At 38.2% G+C, this 18,710-nt stretch overlaps 2 long non-coding RNA genes across 2 annotated transcripts in view; one reads left to right on the forward strand and one right to left on the reverse strand.

Annotated features, from left to right (window-relative positions):
• Positions 1-3,579: 3,579 nt before the first annotated feature.
• Positions 3,580-18,710, reverse strand: part of LOC138045021 (uncharacterized) — a 24,928-nt gene continuing 9,797 nt past the window's right edge. The window contains exons 2-3 of the long non-coding RNA XR_011131529.1: positions 8,722-8,847; positions 3,580-3,800 (exon numbers count right to left, since the gene is read on the reverse strand). This is a non-coding gene — a long non-coding RNA (uncharacterized lncRNA). The remainder of the gene's footprint in view (positions 3,801-8,721; positions 8,848-18,710) is intronic.
• Positions 11,713-18,710, forward strand: part of LOC138044577 (uncharacterized) — a 9,100-nt gene continuing 2,102 nt past the window's right edge. The window contains exons 1-2 of the long non-coding RNA XR_011131472.1: positions 11,713-12,146; positions 18,194-18,710. The exon at positions 18,194-18,710 is cut by the window's right edge and continues 2,102 nt beyond it. This is a non-coding gene — a long non-coding RNA (uncharacterized lncRNA). The remainder of the gene's footprint in view (positions 12,147-18,193) is intronic.

Below are 18,710 nucleotides of genomic sequence, written 5' to 3' on the forward strand. Positions count from 1 at the left end.
TCTTTTGGCTGCTCATGAATAGTAGCAAGTGCAAAGGTTACTGCTCCACTCTCCTTTCTTGCGTCAAATGCCACTTTGTCAGCATCTTCTTCCTCAAGGCTACCGTTGTCGCTTTCTTCAAAGCCAAAGTTGACTGATAGAGGTTCAGCTGACTCTTTTGGATGCTTATGGATAGTAGCAAATGCAAAGGTTACTGCTCCACTCTCTTTTCTTGCGTCAAATGCCACTTTGTCAGCATCTTCTTCTTCAAGGTCACCGATGTCGCTTCCTTCAAAGCCAAAGTTGACTGATTGAGGTTCAGCTGACTCTTCCGGCTGCTCATGAATAGTGACAAGTGTAAAGCTTACTGCTCCACTCTCCTTTAACGTACTAGATACTGATGGCACGTTAAACTTACCAGTTTGCACTTGTTCGTTCAGCAAATTTTTCCCTGTCATTCCTCGTATTTCGGTCTGAAGTTCATTAAGAGGTAAAAGCAACGCCAGGCAACACGAAAGAGACCATTGTGGATCTTTGCGCCACTCTTTGATAAAGCGGAAAAAATACCTGCCGTACTGGACTAAAAAAAAGAAGAAAAAAAGAAGTGAATATGTTTGTATGGTATCGCAAGTGAACGAGAAGCCCAACAACGGAGCTTGGTACTTTGCAAAATGCGTATTTCGCCAGTGGTTGTAAAGGCCCGAATGTTTGTTCGTGTCACTGTATTTCAATCATATTGTAAGATGCTGAAGTGTTTTCGATCGAAATTGAGTGAAAAATTTCTAGAAGAACTTACTTTGTTTCAGTAAACACAACTCGTATGATGGTTTAAAAAAGAACACTGAGCATACTTGAGCTTTGCCACCTAGCTAACTTCTTTGATGAGTTGGCTAAATTTAAGGTGTCTACTAATTCAAAGGTATTTTTGCCCGGTTTAATGAATATGCGGGAAGCAAAGATCTTGACAAGTGTTATTGAAATCCAAAGAGAAAATTGGGGGTAACCACGCATTTTTCGAAGATAATTTTATCAAGAATATTTGTAAAAGGCTTGAAATGCAAAGCAATGTATGAAGTTTTTTTCCAATTTAAAGCTTAATTGTCTCTGAAAAATGCGTGGTTACCGCCAATTTTCTTTTTGGATACCAAGAGCATTTGCTAAGTTCTGCTGTTTCCGCATAGTTTTGAACTGCGCAAAAATATCCCTGTATTAATAGACACCACCCATGCGAAATCCGAGTATCTCGAGATGCGCAGAACGTATGCGTGATAACAATAGTTGTCACCGTCCTTAAGTTTAAAATTTCACTTTGACATTGCAACTCAACCAATCTTTGTTATACCACAAGATGGAAAGTAATAAGCAAACAGATATTTCTGATGCCAAAGAAGAGGGAATTAGATAAGAGCGTTGTTGTAGCATGAATGAGCTCCCCAGCACATTCACAAATAAGTGTATTTTTAGAATACCCTTTACTGGGGAAAATCAGTTGTCTTGTCCCTAAAAATAACATGGCAGAATCAGTCACGTGTGGCATGACTTCATCTGATTGGTTAAAAATGGTGGCCCTTTGTTTGTTTCGCGCGCAAAGTGAATGTAAAATAAATCAATTTGTGACAGTGCTGGGCAAGATCACAAAGTGATAGTTTCAACATTATTTTCTAATTCAACCTTGTGCCAGAAACTCGGACCTCTATGGTTGCCTTTGACTTTTCTGCAATGAACAACCACCCTCTTAACTAGGTCACTATATTGTGACAACGAACTTTTTTTTTTATTGCTCAAATTTATGCATGGTGTGCACATCATTGGGCAAAGTAAATAGTGCCACTCCCCACCCTCTCGGAGATCAAAGTATGGAAACGACTACGTACCTCCGGATCGATCTATAGCTAAAGAGGATTATAATGGCACTTTAAATATAAGTCTGTAAGTTTGCTCTCTGAAGAAAAAAAAAAAAAAGGAATTTGGACCGCAAAGTACAAACCGATTCTATGCCTTAATGGTGCATGGTATCTTCCAAATAAAGTGTACTGGTGTATGTTAGGGTTAAGGCTAAGGTTAGAAAATAATGTTGATCTATCACTTTGTGGTCTTGCCCCAGCACTGTCACAAATTGATTTATTTTAGATTCACTTAGTGCGCGAAACAAACAAAGGGCTACCATTTTTAACCAATCAGATGAAGTCATGCCACGCGTTCCCAACTCTTTTTGATTTAAGTTTAAATACGAACAAAATACTTACCCACAAGAATTGCAATAACGAGAAAATTTGCTCCAAATACCAATGCGTTGAACATGATATGGTCCACGTATGATTCCAGCGAGGATTTTGTGGTCTCTGCTGGTATTCTACTGACAGCACCTATTACGAGATTGACGAATGTGACGGCAAGGGAAGAAAGCATCAGGCTGTTCTCAAATGGATCCGCTATTGGCCGCTTGAACGCAAAGAACATACCATAGAGACCTGACATAACACATGCTAACCCAACGTAGGCTCTGCTCTCACCTCCTATCAGGATAATGCCTGAAGTTAATGTCACCTTTCGAGCCGTTTCAACAAGTTCCCAATACCATGTGTGAGTGTTGTAATTTGCGAATAAAAAGTGTAATCCTGTGACAATTTCTGGAATTGAATGCTGGGAATGTGTGGATTCATCGTCGGCTCTGTCGCCATGTTTCTTCAATGACCTTTGGTGCCTCCACAGAACTACCAAGACAGCCAGAGGTAGAAACATGATGTACAAAACACTACAATATGCAACAATCACAGACCGTCGAAATTCTTGGCTGGAACACTTGACGTTAAAGTCAACTTTTAGAAACGTATCGCACTTTTCATGTTTTTCGTCAAGGCACAGTGTTCGACAGGCAAGGGGAAGAACATTTGCTGTCTTGGAGCAGGTGCTTAGATAGGTTAGGTAAAGGAAAAAAAAGACTGTTCTGTAGACCAACTGCTTTGTTTCCGAAATTTTCCTCACTTTTTCCACTTGACTCGGGAAGGTTTTTCTGCTTAATAAGACCTTCCTAATGCCATAAATAATAAATGCTAAAATGATGACTGCAGCATTGATACCGAGAACAGTAAACAATCTTACAAAAGCATTGACTTTTAGATCTGGAAAGAGACAGTGGATAGGAGCAATCTGGATAATATTTAGCTGTAATATCTCAGAATATTTCCCAATAAACTCGAGAGAGTCTGGCCATTTGATGTATGCAAATGCATCGAGAACTCCAAATGTTACCTGGTAGAAATCGATAACAATTTTTACTTTTCCAAGAATTATGTCAACTAAGAAGCGATCTTGTTTCTTCTTGGCTTGTTTCCTGCTTCTCCAAACCACAACCACAGCGATTATAATAACTAATGCTGCTATGACGGAAAGCTGTGCTATCATCCATGCTGTTGAGGGGCACTCTTTGCATGTCTTGAACTGTTTGTAATATCCAGAACTACACACTTCACACAATGGTCCTTTATATCCAGCAAGACATGCGGAGTTCATGCCTCCCAGACATGATTCCGGTCTTGGGCATCTATATGCTTGAGGAAGAGGGTATCGGTACTCGATGATGGATTGGCTTCCAACAGAAGAATTCCGCTGTAAGAAGTCGCTGAAGGATTTGTAAAGTTCTTTGTTTGTATCGTTCTCCCATTTCCACCAGTAACCCGGTTTAAGACTAACCGTGCCATTTTCGCATTTGAATCCCTGTCGTTGTTCACATGACTCACAGCCTTCAAACATGTGCCTTCGAAAATATCCATTCAGACAGTAACATGCCCGAAATCCAGCAAACGAATATGTATCCGTCCCTGAGAAAAATCATGCAGCGCAATTAACTTATTTATTCATTTATTATTAAAAGAATGGCGAAAGATAGTTTAATTTTGTTATCTTATCTTTTCCGTGGTGTCTATAAAGGGTTACTGTAATTTATTCATATTAACAAATCTATATTTTGCACCAGGCCTCTAATGCTGTTCACATCTTTTACCGAAAAACTGAACTCAAAGCAATGCAAGATCTAAGAAACTGTTTTGGAACATTGCGTGATACTACCATTGAATCCTCTGGAATATACCAATGTATGAAAGACTTGTGGGAACACCAATGCTATTGACATTCTAAATTAAAAGGAAAATGCCTTAATTTCTGCTTTACAAATTAATCAATATCGTTTTACTACAATTTTTGACTAATATTTTAAAAATACAACCACACTTTTGAATTTTCTGAACATGTTTCGATATTTCAAACATCATCTTCAGCCATAGTGAGTGTAACATTAAAATTTTTACAAGATAATTCGTATATATATATAACTATCAATACAATGATTCTTTGTAGATTAAATGTTCGTTACAAGTACGCAAAATTCAAACGAACCAACAATATTATAGACAACACAACTGAAATAACGGTAAAAGTTTAAAAGTGTAATGCTAAACTGACATGATCAACTTGTTTGTTGAGTTCGGGTTTCAACCGCTCAATATGGAAGCTCTCCTTGATTTTGAGTTGATAGAAAGAAATAGCATTATCAATAATTTTGAAGCAAGAAACATCACAATTATCGTGACAATTTTTAGAAAAACTAAGATGCTTGAAAATAATTTTTGTCCCGGAAAAGGTGCTCATTTACACGTGTGTAGAAATGCCTGTTGGTTTCACCAACGTAGCGAGCACCACAGCCCGCACAAGTAAATTTGTATACAACACGTGATTTGAGAGAATCCGGAATGAAATCCTTTGGACTAAAAATGTTGCACAGTGTGAATGGAGAGAAAATTACTTTAACATTTAAATCCTTGCAATACTTGTTAATAATAGATGAAATTTTCTTTCTGGTATAAGTTGAATAGAAACCGATGTAAGGTAGTTTGTAAAAATGGTAGTTGGATACATCATGTTTAGGGGCTTCTTTTGTAGTAACATTTCTAAGATAACCTTGAACGGAAATGTCAATTAGCCAACTAGGAAACATATTACGTTTCAAATAGTAGTTAGAGTATTGATAAAACCCTGAGTAGTGTTGTTAATTTTATATGCCCTGTCGATGAGAGTTTTAATTAACCCTAATTTGTACTGAAAGGGAGTAAAACTGAAATAATTTGTAAGTAGACCAGTGTAAGTCTTTTTTCGAAAAACAGAAGTGATACAAGAACATTCATTGTTACTTAATGCTGGTAAATGCGAGAAATTTTCTATATAAATAGTTACAGATGGACAGTGGCAACTTGCCAAATTTGATATCCGCTGAAGGCAGCAGTGAGCTTAACGGTACGAGTTGAATTTGGTTGTTTTTATGTGCTGCAGAGTTTGGTGATGTATTCAGAGTAAAGTTCAGGGCCCGGTTGCTCAAAAGCGGGTTAAACTATAACCTCAGGTTAGGCTTTACCAAGAGGTCAAATTTAGTAACCGTGGATTTGTTAATCCGAAGTTGAAATAGCGTTGTTCAAATCACAAGATACATGTTCATTCAAACAAATCGAGGGGATATGCTCCGTAGACAAGACTTTGTTTGTTACAGATTTTTCCGCTGGAAAACTGAAGATAGTGACGAGCCTCTCAGAAACGATATCCATCTTTTCTTCAGATTCTCGTTTCCCTATAGGTTACCTTTGGAATTCATTCTAAGGGTATGAAACTTGAAGGAGTGTCTTTGAAGCAAGCAAGCGTCGACGTTATAAAGATTGACAACTATGTAAAAGATACTGTGAATAAGGTGAAGCAACACTACCAGTTGAGACCGGAGAGTCTGCAGCCAGTGGTCCACAAGGGACTGTACCTCGGAAGACGCAAGTATTTGTGCCTTTGCTTTAAAAAGGGATGAGCAGGCTATACGACAATTAACCACGTATGAGACATTCACTGTTCTTCAGTATGCGCAGGATTTTGGGACAAAAGGGAAGTGCACATCCAGATGGGCAGCAAAGTACTACACGCAAAACCGGTCGTACTCTCCTGTCCCTCAATTTGCCATGTGCCTTAATCTTTCTCCTATAGCACCTATAGATACCACCTTTACCAAGTAAGGACATAACATCATGTATGGAAGAACAGATTAAAGAGTGGTTAGAGAGTTATAGGCCAGTACGCCAACAGACTGTTAGGAGCGAGACCACAAAAGGTAAATATGGGGCCTTGCCACCGCCTGTCTACACTGTTCAACTCACAAGCAACAAGTCTGAAGAGAGACTTCCATTCCATGAAGAAAAAACAAAGGTATCATTAGCGAATGCGAGTTGTTAGCAAACAATTTGTGGACGACGGGGATGTTACTGAGGTGTTTGAGGATCACAGACAAGAACAAATTGATGAGTCTGACCAGGAACCCATGACCCGGAGCCTACAACTCTACTGTGTTCGTGTAACGGTGTTTTCACAGACCGATTTATTTTTAGATTGAATTTCCCGCGAATGAGACTCCCACAGGAGCCCGATGACCAATTACAAGAAATTAAGCTGACGTCATAGGGTCACTGAACCGGAACTGCCTTTGTTTTTCCCGGAAAAGATAGTCTAAAAATAGATCGGTCTGTAAAAATGCCATTACATAGGCTCAGTATGGGAGCTGTAGGCTCCGGGTCATGGGTTCCTGGTATGACACAGATTCGGATGATGACGAATCAGATTTGGAAGAGGATTCAAAGCTTGCCAACAGAGCGTGTGTTACACAATCCGGCAGGGCTGTTCGTGCATTTGTGCGTCTCCACTTGTGACGGTAAGTAGTCTAAGTAGTATTATAACATAACTTGGATAAAACGCGCGTTCTGATTGGCCAATTGGTCATTTACCATTTGCCCATGTGTGCACGCTCGCTGACGACAGCTGACGTGCGATCTCACTTTCAGAGATTGTGGAAAGAAGAAAATACTGTCACTAGCGCATCAGTCCTAATTTTCCAAGACATATTTTCCTCCTCTTAGAATAGGGGTAAACCTCTACAGAGCTCAAAATAGAAAGATATAGCCCCTAAAAGATTAATCAGCAGTGGAAAAGGAGGATTGAAGGTCTTAAAGTGACGAAAGAGTGTTTCGTGTTTGTACTGCTTTGATTTCCAAAACACAATCTGAACTCTGCTCAAATATTGAAGCAGAATCGCGGAATTGAAATGGATTTTATGAGACCAGGGATGATGCTACGGGAAAGTAAATGGTGTTTTGGAATGTCTATTTTCTTTTAGAGATTTATTTTTAAGCTGAAATTGCTGGTTTTCACTCACGTGATCAACAGCCATGTTTTTCCACGAAGGCAAAAGGAAGCGTTTGCATAATAATAGAGTTAAATTCCCGGAGAATTTGGTCGGGGCACCAACATGGCCGCCTTTTCTTTGTTTAGGGCACCTACATGGCGGTCGTGACGTCATGTGAAAACCGAGAATAGTGTAACGTCGCTTTTTTGGCTTGGAAAAGTCGCGCTGTTTGCGATAGGTTGATCGCTTTCAAGACGCTCGCAATAGGCCACTTTCGGAAATATCGTCAGACTCCCTTGTTTGTCCCTCCAAATTTTGCATAAAGCATTGTTTCCAGTTTCTCTCGGGACCATTGTAAATCCCAAAAGAAAACAAAAACAATGCTCATGCAAAAATCGGAGGGACAAACAAAGAGAATTATGGTATTTTCGAAAGTGGCTTATTTGTCGGTATTTGTTAAGAAAGGTGAAATAAACGATCACATTGCGTTAACAAACCAGACTTATCATGAGGTCCAAACTGAGCGCATTACATAACGAATATGAATATTACCTTGCATTTTCACTCATAAACTGAGATTTATCGACAACCGAAGAGATTTGTAAATTTTAACTGACATCCGAAAAAGTGATTAAATTTTAACTGGTGACCGACACGCGGCCCCCTTTCAGACCTTCTGTTAGGTTCATAGTGATATTACTAATGCCATGTATCAACACCGCACTGATGCTTTGCTTTAATTAGTCAACAGCTGTCTGTTTTAAGATATTGTTATTGAAATTTTAATTGCTTTGGACTTTCCCTAATATTTCTTGTTTACAAACATTGAAGTCACATTGATGATATTCAAATTTGCCAACCACGGAACAAAAGAAGTCATTGTTTCAACAGCCAGTTTGGTTGGCATATTAATAACAATGGTGACATCACGGAAAAAAAAAGCTATAGCTGATCTGTTGGCGAGATATATACCTTTGAAGTAATTGGTATCTTTCTAGCGACGTTTGGTCCGGCTCAAGATGTTGCGAAATATTCTTTTACGTTTCGGCTGCAAGACTAGTTGAAATGGCCAGCCAGATTAGTTGCAACTTGTAGTGGTAGTCGTTTGAAAGCGTTTTCAAGAGTTATTAGTAATGCCAAGATCAGTCATTCTAATGTTGCCTGTCTTAAAGTCTTACTCAAACCCGTATGCATATTTTTTCAGATAAACAGCCTCATTGAAGCATAGCGGTTCGATTTTTTTTTACGTCTAATGGACTTATTTTATCATCAAGACAGCGTAGTATCTTTCACAGTCGTCGACTCTTGAGCAATGAATTAGTAAGCACCTTCTCTCATGGGATGAGATTGAATGTGGATGCTTGAAGAAGAAAGCCCTTTTAATTTGATAGTCTTGTTGGTTTGATAATTGACAAAATGTTCTTGACGATGCCTGTTCTTTCATGTTAAAAGGTCTTCGATTGTGTGTTGTTGACTTTACTGACTTTTGCCTAAATTTCTGGATTTAGTTTAATTGTATCTATATTCTAGTATCTAACCTTGAGAACAAGAACTGCAGTCAAAGTAACTTTTTCCAGGTGCCTTATTTTTGTGAACAAACGTGCCATTTGGACACCTCTTGCAACTGTCGCTGACAAAAGCCGGAGTGTCTGAGTAGTAACCACCTGTGGAGCATATAGATAATATCATGGTACTCTTTCTGAAGAATAAAAAGCGCAACGAGACAGCAAAGCATCATAAGTACATACTGCTACTTCTACTACTACTAATATTGATAATAATAATAATAATAATAATAATAATAATAATAATAATAATAATAATAATTTGACAATAAAAATCTGCGATAAAATATTATAAAACAACATGGCACGACGTTTCGACGTTTCCAGAACGTCATTATCAAGTAAAAAAGAAGTAATGAAATAGAGTATATATATATATAGTGAAGATATGAATAAATTAAAAGGCATTAAAAGTTAAACAAAGAGTTTGGCCCTAATGGAGTCGCTCTGGGTATTTAAATTGGGTTTTATTGTTCTTATGTATAACATTTCATAAACGAGACAATCCCATTTCGTGCTACATTTCTTAAGCATTCTAAACTGGCTCTCATTGAGTAAGTCAATGTTCCCATGGGCATCTCTCAGATGGCGACCAATGGCAGAATATCGATGATCAGCAATGCGTTGAAACAGATGGCGCGTCGTATATCCGACGTAATATCCGACGGATATACGACGTGCCATCTGTTTATGAAATGTTATACATAAGAACAATAAAACCCAATTTAATTACCCAGAGCGACTCCATTAGGGCCAAACTCTTGGTTTAACTTTTAATGCCTTTTAATTTATTCATATCTTCACTTTATATATATATACTCTATTTCATTACTTCTTTTTTACTTGATAATGACGTTCTGGAAACGTCGAAACGTCGTGTCATGTTGTTTTATAATATTTTATCGCCGATGTTTATTGTCAAATGTTTTACCAAATCTTTATTTATTCGAATAATAATAATAATAATAATAATAATAATAATAATAATAATAATAATAATAATAATAATAATAATAATAATATATAGATTTAGCCAAGCCTAAAAGCGGAGCTCCCGGCTTGTTTATTCTTACTGGCTGTAGGATTAGTGAAAATAAAAGGCTTTGGAACTGTCCGCCTTTTGGTTTTCCCCGGAAATTGCTTAATTATGTCATTTTCTTCGCTGCCTAACTAGTGAATTCCACGGTTAATTTCACCTGAAAAACCGACTGATCGCATGAATCACGAAGGGATGAGTGTGATATCGGTTTTTCCAGCGAAATCTACTGTTGAATTCACCAGTTAGGCAATTAATTTTTCTTGAATCGCAAGAGTTTGAAAAGAAATCAAACAAACACTGGAAAATTTGGACCATTTACAGACTTCATAAAATGTCTGTAAATAATAAATTTACAGACTTTAACACTTAACCCCATAAATATAAAATCTTTGTAAATTTATTTTACAGATATTTTACAGAGTTTTGTTGAGTAAAGCTCTATAAAATGTCTGTAAAATGTTTATAAATTATTGTAGCTACAACAAGAGGAAATACTTGAAATTTACAGACTTTATAAAATCTTGCAAAAATGTCTATAAATCGAAAATTTACAAAGATTTTACGCCGTTTGGTCATGTCTCATAAAATGTCTGTAAATTGCGCTCTATCATCATGCGTGTCCTGTCTAAGTTACCAAATGGTTTTGGATCTGTATGCCCTGTTCACGATGATTTTGAGTGTCGAATATTTATTACCTAATTAAATTATGTGGGAAACTGTTGAATTAGCCCTGCATGTTGCACTGAGTTCGGTTTATCAAAAGTTCGCCGGTTGCAACCTCTAAAATGCCTATCGGTATGTGTTTTAATAGTTCGACTTTGATCAAGTCTTAGGCCCTGTTGATATGGAGAAAAGTTGTCCTCGGAAGATGGTCACCCTCCCAGAGTCAAGAGCTGCCCGGCTCAGTTTCGATCATCAGGAGACTGGGAAGATAGTACTCGTGCATTCTCTCATCATCTTGCCTCGACCAAGTTGACTCCACTGAGCGAGCCAAAGTGTTAACATGGAATAAAGTTGGCCTGGCCAGGAGGGCGACCCTACCGTTGACAAAGGGTGACCCGGCTAGGTGGGTTTCCCTTCTAGCCGAGCCATTTTTTTTCCTCATGTTAACAGTTTACTTAAATCGCATTTTATAGGGAAATGTAGGAAAAGTTGGCTGGTCCAGGGTAACTCCGGTAAGCGAGTGCCCCTTCTTCCCGGGACAATGTTTCTCCATATAAACGGGTACTTAGGGCCTCACAAGATTAGATCGTTTTAGTTGTTTACCACAATTGCAAAGGCCATAAAATCTATGTACCTTGACACAAGCTTGCCATAAAATAGTTTTTTTGCGTAAATTTCGTGTAAATTGCTGGGATGAATCATGCAAATAACATGTAAATCAAGGCCTTTGTGATATAGGAGTCCCAGCACAGAATGAGATTGAGAAAGTAATGTAGGCTAGTAAGCAGACTTTACCATGCCCCTTGAAAAAAGAAAAAAAAATAGCATTGGTGTTTAGCTGCCCAAATTAATCGTGCGGGTTTCAGTCAATTAACGTGGGTGCTTTCATAGCCCGTAGCTGCAGGTGAGAATTACTTCTTATGAAATAATGATCGAAAATCCGGCAGCCATATTTGTTATTTAAGTGATTAGTATCCAGTCTCTTGAGAAAAACAGAAAAGGAAATCTCAAAAGGAACACACTTTCCCCCGTTCCATATTTTGATTGAGGAAATTTGCTCTGCATCTTTAAAGCAGAAAATTCTCCCCGGTTTTTCCACCCAAAATGAAAGCGCCCCAGGAATCGCACTGGGCTCACAACGGGTTGTGATTGGATGTTGGCACAAAGAGAAGGATTGTGGACATTTCACAATAATTACATGATGCACCAACTTTGTCCGCCATTATAAATTGCCCCGACTCAAGGACTCTGGGAACGAGATCGGTTTGAATTATCGGTTTGTTTTTCGCGCGGGCGATCAATGCATGTGCTCTTCCTCTCTTTTTCCCTTGTTGGACGACCAAAATTGGATCTTTGCGATTCCTTAACATTTTTTTCGGGTGAAATGGCACGCATTCCACCAAATAAACCCAGTAAACATCGACGGAATCCGGAAGAAAGGGCAACGACAATTCAGGTCAGATAATCAGCATTCGCCAGAAAGATACACGCCAGTGACATGATTCAACCTCAGACAGTCTCCGAAAGGGTTAATCGGTGAAGACTTCATGGCAAAAATAGAGACCTTCTTCAAAACGTAAAGGGAGTTCTACGAACGTTTGGAACAAAGGGTGGCCTGGCCGAACAGCTACATTTAGCGAATGGGCGGGAAGATTCAAAAGATCCGAAAAGCAAAAGACTGCCGGAGGAGTTTTCGGTAAGTCGTCATCTTACTTACAAACCTGATTTAAGTTTAAATGGCTTAAAATTTTAAAGTTTTGTTCCCTTGTTCCCCGCCCAATTTACTTTCAAACTTGTACCCAGCTTTTTGCTCCCTAAAATTGTTTATGTCGCCTTGTTCCTAAGACATTTTGTCATTTTTCCTCTGTTCCCCGGTTCAAAATAGCCATCTTCCCTCGTTTCCCAAAACGCCAAGGAGGGCCTCAGCACAGTCATTACTTTTGCAGACCTACTCCCTTAGTAATTTCACTTTATATTGTATTAAGGCCCTTTAAGACAATAACAATAATAACGAATAGGAAATTACATGTACATGTAATATATGGATCTCTGTATACCCAGCCCCTTATTCGCCACTTGCAGATGCCTTGTTCTTCAAACGATGCCACTACAAGAGCACAATAGTGGCCGGTTATTCTGTAGTTAATCCCTTGTCACCTGTATAACTACATGTACCTTCACTGGTTTCTCATGCAAGAGGAGCCGGAGCAAGCTAAATTTTGGACTGGGCGCTTAATAAGATTACTCCTTTGACACTAGGTTTCACTGAAAGTCGGTTACACTTCAGAAGAAACCACCTGGGAGATTATCTCGCTTTGGTCTCCCATAATTGTCAATACCTCCGTCAATCCCACCCAAATAAAGTATCTTGATGACAAATCTTACTTCCATCAATTTGACCAAAATATAAATTATCTAATTTCTTTGATTGTCCAAGATAAGGCAGTTCTGTGGACTTGATCGCTAGGTTATTGTTCCAGATGTGCTGCAACAGTATTTGCACAGAAAAAGCAAGTTAAAGCATGGCCTAAAAGTTGATTCGAAAGAGTATACAAAATTAAATTTACAGCTATGCTATTAATAATTAATTGTGTAGCATATACCTGAGGTATACAATCCTTAACTCACTGTCACACCATTTTACTTTGTTACCTCTTGGGTAGCATATACCTGAGGTATACAATCTATTAACTCACTGTTTCACCAGTTCACTTTGTAACCTCTTGGGTAGCATATACCTGAGGTATACAATCCATAACTCACTGTGTCACCATTTCACTCTGTAACCTCTTGGGTAGCATATACCTGAGGTATACAATCCATAACTCACTGTGTCACCATTTCACTTTGTAACCTCTTGGGTAGCATATACCTGAGGTATACAATCTATTAACTCACTGTGTCACCGTTTCACTTTGTAACCTCTTGGGTAGCATATACCTGAGGTATACAATCCATAACTCACTGTGTCACCATTTCACTTTGTAACCTCTTGGGTAGCATATACCTGAGGTATACAATCCATAACTCACTGTGTCACCATTTCACTTTGTAACCTCTTGGGTAGCATATACCTGAGGTATACAATCCATAACTCACTGTGTCACCATTTCACTTTCTAACCTCTTGGGTAGCATATACCTGAGGTATACAATCCATAACTCACTCTTTCACCATTTCACTTTGTAACCTCTTGGGTAGCATATACTTGAGGTATACAATCTATTAACTCACTGGGATTTTTATGTTTCCCATATTTCTTACACTGGATGTAAGTACAACAAAGAAACAACTGATCACCTGAAAAGGCTGACAAAAATCAAATTTAATTCAAGGGCACCGAATAATTGCTGACACTGTCGTTGTCATGCAGTTTCTAACTATCTACATGTATACTGAGTGTCATTCAATGGGTGCTTTTGGTGTTTCATATCATATCATTATAGGTTTATTTTCAGGCAACACAAGATCAGTTAAAGAAAGTCACGGTAATGTTTGTACACGTACATGTACATTATTGAAAATTATTCCTTTTATGAATGAAACAAATTTTCTGAACAAAATAGCTTTCAATGTCTACCCTATAGAGAATTCTTTACAGAGAGACAAACACTTGACATTGACAATTTTTGTTGTTTAAAGTGCATATCCTATATATTGCACATGTTTTATTGTCTTTTCATCATAGGAGAAAGAGGGAAGGAGAATTCGAGTGCCCTTTTTTATAAGTTCTTCACTAGAGACTAAAAGTTACTACGCCAAATCCTCATGAATGAGTTAATTTGCGAGTGCAGTGTGTCCGAGAAAGAATCTCTGTCGCAAATGTCCAGTATTTTGCTTGCGAATAGACATTGGGCCACCATATAAGTTGAAACTATCTTCTACGAGACCACTCACCCTCTTCGCTTTTAAGAAGACTTCTCGATCTGATCACTGATTGTCGTTCCCCGACGACTGCCAGCACGCTGCCCAACTGAAGCAATTTTATCCTGTGCCGTCAAGGCAGTAAACGCGAAAGCTCATATCTCCTCATTGTGACGAAAATAGGCCCTCTCTTTTAGCGGTACTGCTGTTAGATTAAACAAATCCGCAAGCCTGGCAATATCGCATTTACTTTTGTTGTGAAATGAGGAGTTAAACATTAAAGTAACTGCCTGGTGTGTGACATGATGACAAGAAAATAATATAAACAGACATGGAACGATTCACATGGAGAATTAACTCTTTCGGTTCTACATTTACTATTTTTATTCCTGTGTCATACTGCACTACGTGATCTCGATCTTAACAACTTTAATGAACAGTTACGGTGTTATTATTATTGACGTGTGGTTCGGGATCACGTTGCTTTTTCACACCATTGTTCCTAGACTGTGAGAAAAAGTATTCTAGGAATTTAGCCTTGCGTTCAAATTTCTTTGATGGGCCGCGCAAAAATTTGGCCGGCTCTGGCTCCTTGTGCAAACAATGTCACATGTTCAGTAATGTGAAGCCCTTTATACCAAGTCATAAAAAGATTTAACCAATCAGTCAATAACTGCACAGCATATATTCGGCTGTATTCCACATTGCTTGTGCAGGGTGATATGTAACTATTTCCTATGACATGGTATACAAGCTTTCTCGCTTGTTACTTGTCACTTGCTTGTTTGCATGTACATCCTTTGCAGAACCTCCAACATTAACCAATTGCTTTACGGGTGTGAAAAGGTGCCATACCTGTTGCGCTGAAAACTAGGGAGAACCCTGTACATGTACTGTTATGTAGTAGAGCTAGCCATCTAAATACACCAATCATATTGTGATGCAGTTAATATTGCGATTTCTCCCACCAAAACCTCAAACTTTGTTTGATGAGTACTTAACCCATTCATCCCTGAAGAGGCCCCCATTGACGAGTAAAATCGTCTGGCATTAGACAGAGTAAAATCTATAAGTGTCACTCAGAATTTTATCATTCTGTAATACAATTCAGAAGTTTTCATTGGCCCTGCCATCCTGGGATATGAGCTAATATGAGCTGGGATATGAGCTCTACAAAATGATGGAAAGGGTACATGTCAGCTGAAAATATACAGTTACACAATGAAGTCAGTAGATTTCTCTCTATTTTGGGGACATTTTCAATAAAACAATATTATTATATGACTAGCTCCGTGAGCGGGCAAGATGAACCAAATTGCGCGCTCTGATTGGCTACCTGAGCGGGCAAGATGGAGCGATACTGCCCGCTCGGGATTTCTCGCTTGGTCCCGCAAGATCAAAGATCATTTTTTGGTGTTTTAAGTCATATAATAAATCCTTTATTGACCAAGATTGTTCGGTCAAGATGACTGGATATTGGCCTCGTTCTTTTTTTGCGTGTTTATGGACCTCGACTTCGTCTCGGTCCATAAACACGCAAAAAAAGAACTTGGCCAATATCCAGTCATCTTGACCTCACGCTTGGTCGATTACCCATACTTATTGCGTTCAGGCTTGTTGGATATGAAATAACCAGTCGAGCATGGAAAACAAACTTGACCAACATATCCTAATAATGATAATGATAATGATAATGATAATGATAATAATAATAATAATTTGTGAAGCATAATTTAGCTTGTTATGTGGAGCGAAGCTAATAAGCAAAAGATCATTAGGATAATTTGTCATTTGTTTTGTTTGTTAGTTTGTAAATTTTTACTAAACCGATTGACTCCTGGGAGTTTACTCTGTGTAATGCCAGACGATTTTCTGATCATTTTGTACTTTGCAACCACCTCATAGTCCATACCTTGTCATGGTGGGGTTGCTTGTGTACCTCAATGACCCGGCGCTAGCCCAATGAGAAATTCAGCATAGGAAAATGCTGTTTGTTGTTTTTGAGTAGAGGTCAGACTGAAACACACTACAGTGTACATTTATGTAATGGCGGAATACAGCCTTAGGCTGCTAGCTGGATACCAGACCTGAAGTACATTGATCAGTTTCAATGTAATCTTTAAAAGTATCTATAATATTAAATTATTATTGCAAAACAGATTGCATTTTAAATAATTTCTTGTATGTGATAGTCTGTTTTTGACTTTTGTTATCAAAAGGCACAACCAGTCTCTTTTTAATCATTTTTATTTTACCCTAACGAGTTCTGTCTCTCTCGGGTAGTCAGTCCATTTTTTACTGTTCTTGTCTGCAAGCAGAACCAATTTTGTAATAATTATTAAATGTACTAATGAGTTCTGTCTCTCTTGGGTAGTCAGTCCAGTTTGGACTGTTGTTATCTGAAGGCAGAACCAATTTTGTAATAATTATTATTTTGTACTAATGAGTTCTGTCTCTCTTGGGTAGTCAGTCCAGTTTGGACTGTTGTTATCTGAAGGCAGAACCAATTTTGTAATAATTATTATTTTGTGCTAATGAGTTCTGTCTCTCTTGGGTAGTCAGTCCAGTTTTGGACTGTTGTTATCTGAAGGCAGAACCAATTTTGTAATAACTATTATTTTGTACTAATGCGTTCTGTCTCTCTTGGGTAGTCAGTCCAGTTTTGGACTGTTGTTATCTGAAGGCAGAACCAATTTTGTAATAACTATTATTTTGTACTAATGAGTTCTGTCTCTCTTGGGTAGTCAGTCCAGTTTGGACTGTTGTTATCTGAAGGCAGAACCAATTTTGTAATAATTATTATTTTGTACTAATAAGTTCTGTCTCTCTTGGGTAGTCAGTCTAGTTTTGGACTGTTGTTATCTGAAGGCAGAACCAATTTTGTACATACAAAGCATACGTAAATTGAAAATAACTGAACTCAAAAAGCGAGTTCAGGGCTCGAAATTGCGACCAATACGGTCGCATTTGCGACTAAATTTTTCACTTTGCGACTAAAATATCTGGAGAAGTCGCAAATTTGCGACTTGTTGTCACCTTCGTTCTTTCGAAACAAAAGGGTTAGCAGTTGCCACTTTGCTAAAATAAACAATTAAATAAATAAATGACAAAATTAGTTTGTTTCTCACAGTGAATTTTATCAGAAGGTAGCGTAATTGTATAGTAATTTAGCTGCGATGTTACGTGCACAGCTCCATTCCTTCGATCATTCGCCATTTTCAGCAGTTTCTTTACACACAAGTACTGCGGGCTCATATTTTTCTGCTAAACCGCTGACAACACAATGCAGCGCGGCGATTTTGCGACTAAAATTTGCGAAATTGCGACTAAATTTTCGCATCTTATCGCAAAATGCGACTGGATTTTTTCGTTAATTTCGAGCCCTGGAGTTATGCGTATTTGCCACAGTGTTGCAGAATTGTGCGAGCAAGAATTACTCTAAAATCCTCGCGAGAATTGCTGCACGCCACACGAGCTACACGGGGCAAAGTCTCTGGAAAACGTTCCCTGAATGACGTTTTGTGGATTTATGCTTCTCCATTGTGACAAAAAGTAACTGAATATGTCAGAAGCGGACTCTGATGCGATATCTGCGACACCTAAACTTGCGAAATGAGTTCTTGAGTTACACTTAATGATTAGCTAAGGGTGATTTCAAATCACTGTAAGCTCATTTGCATATATTTTTTTGTCTGCCTAAGCTCATCATGGTAAGATGCAATAATTGCAATAATTCCTTTAGCTCTTAGCTTCATTATTCAGTTTCACCTACACAGGAACATTGCTTATGAATGGCAAAGTGATTTGTTACAACATTCTTCGAAAATGGTATTATGAAATTATATAATTGATTGATTGACTGGTGTGACTCTTTTCCAGGGCCTTCATGTACTTCAACCACAAGATACAGTGCTGAAGGAAATTGAGCATTGAAATTTAATTGGAGGGAATTTCCTGAGATGCAAGAAACAGACAGTGCTGATTGCAAATTGTGATGCAATTGTGAATAATAATTGATGTCTTTGTGTCAAAACTTGCGAGGGTAGAGGTTTCATTGCCATTTTGGATATACCTTGTGAACATTATTAGGTCAAACTGTTTTAGCTGGGTCAAGTAAATTTGTTCCAGACATCAGGTAATTATGGAAGAGTCGAATGCTCTCACATTGAACTGGGTGAATACAAGGGAGAAATATTCACTGCAACAATCAGTGACTTCTCTGTTCATATACTGTAAGTTTTTTGACAAAAATCAAGAAAGGTTTCACTGTCCCTTGGGTCTGAGGAAATTGTCAGTCATCGTTCAGTGGCAAATACATCAAACACAAGTGATCTCTTTCTAATAAACACATCTGCATGTGGCAACAATGATTTAAAGATAATTAGTCATAGCATAC

The sequence above is a fragment of the Montipora capricornis genome, chromosome 4 (genome assembly GCF_036669925.1).
Source record: "Montipora capricornis isolate CH-2021 chromosome 4, ASM3666992v2, whole genome shotgun sequence".
In the NCBI taxonomy this organism is placed as follows: Eukaryota; Metazoa; Cnidaria; class Anthozoa; order Scleractinia; family Acroporidae; genus Montipora; species Montipora capricornis.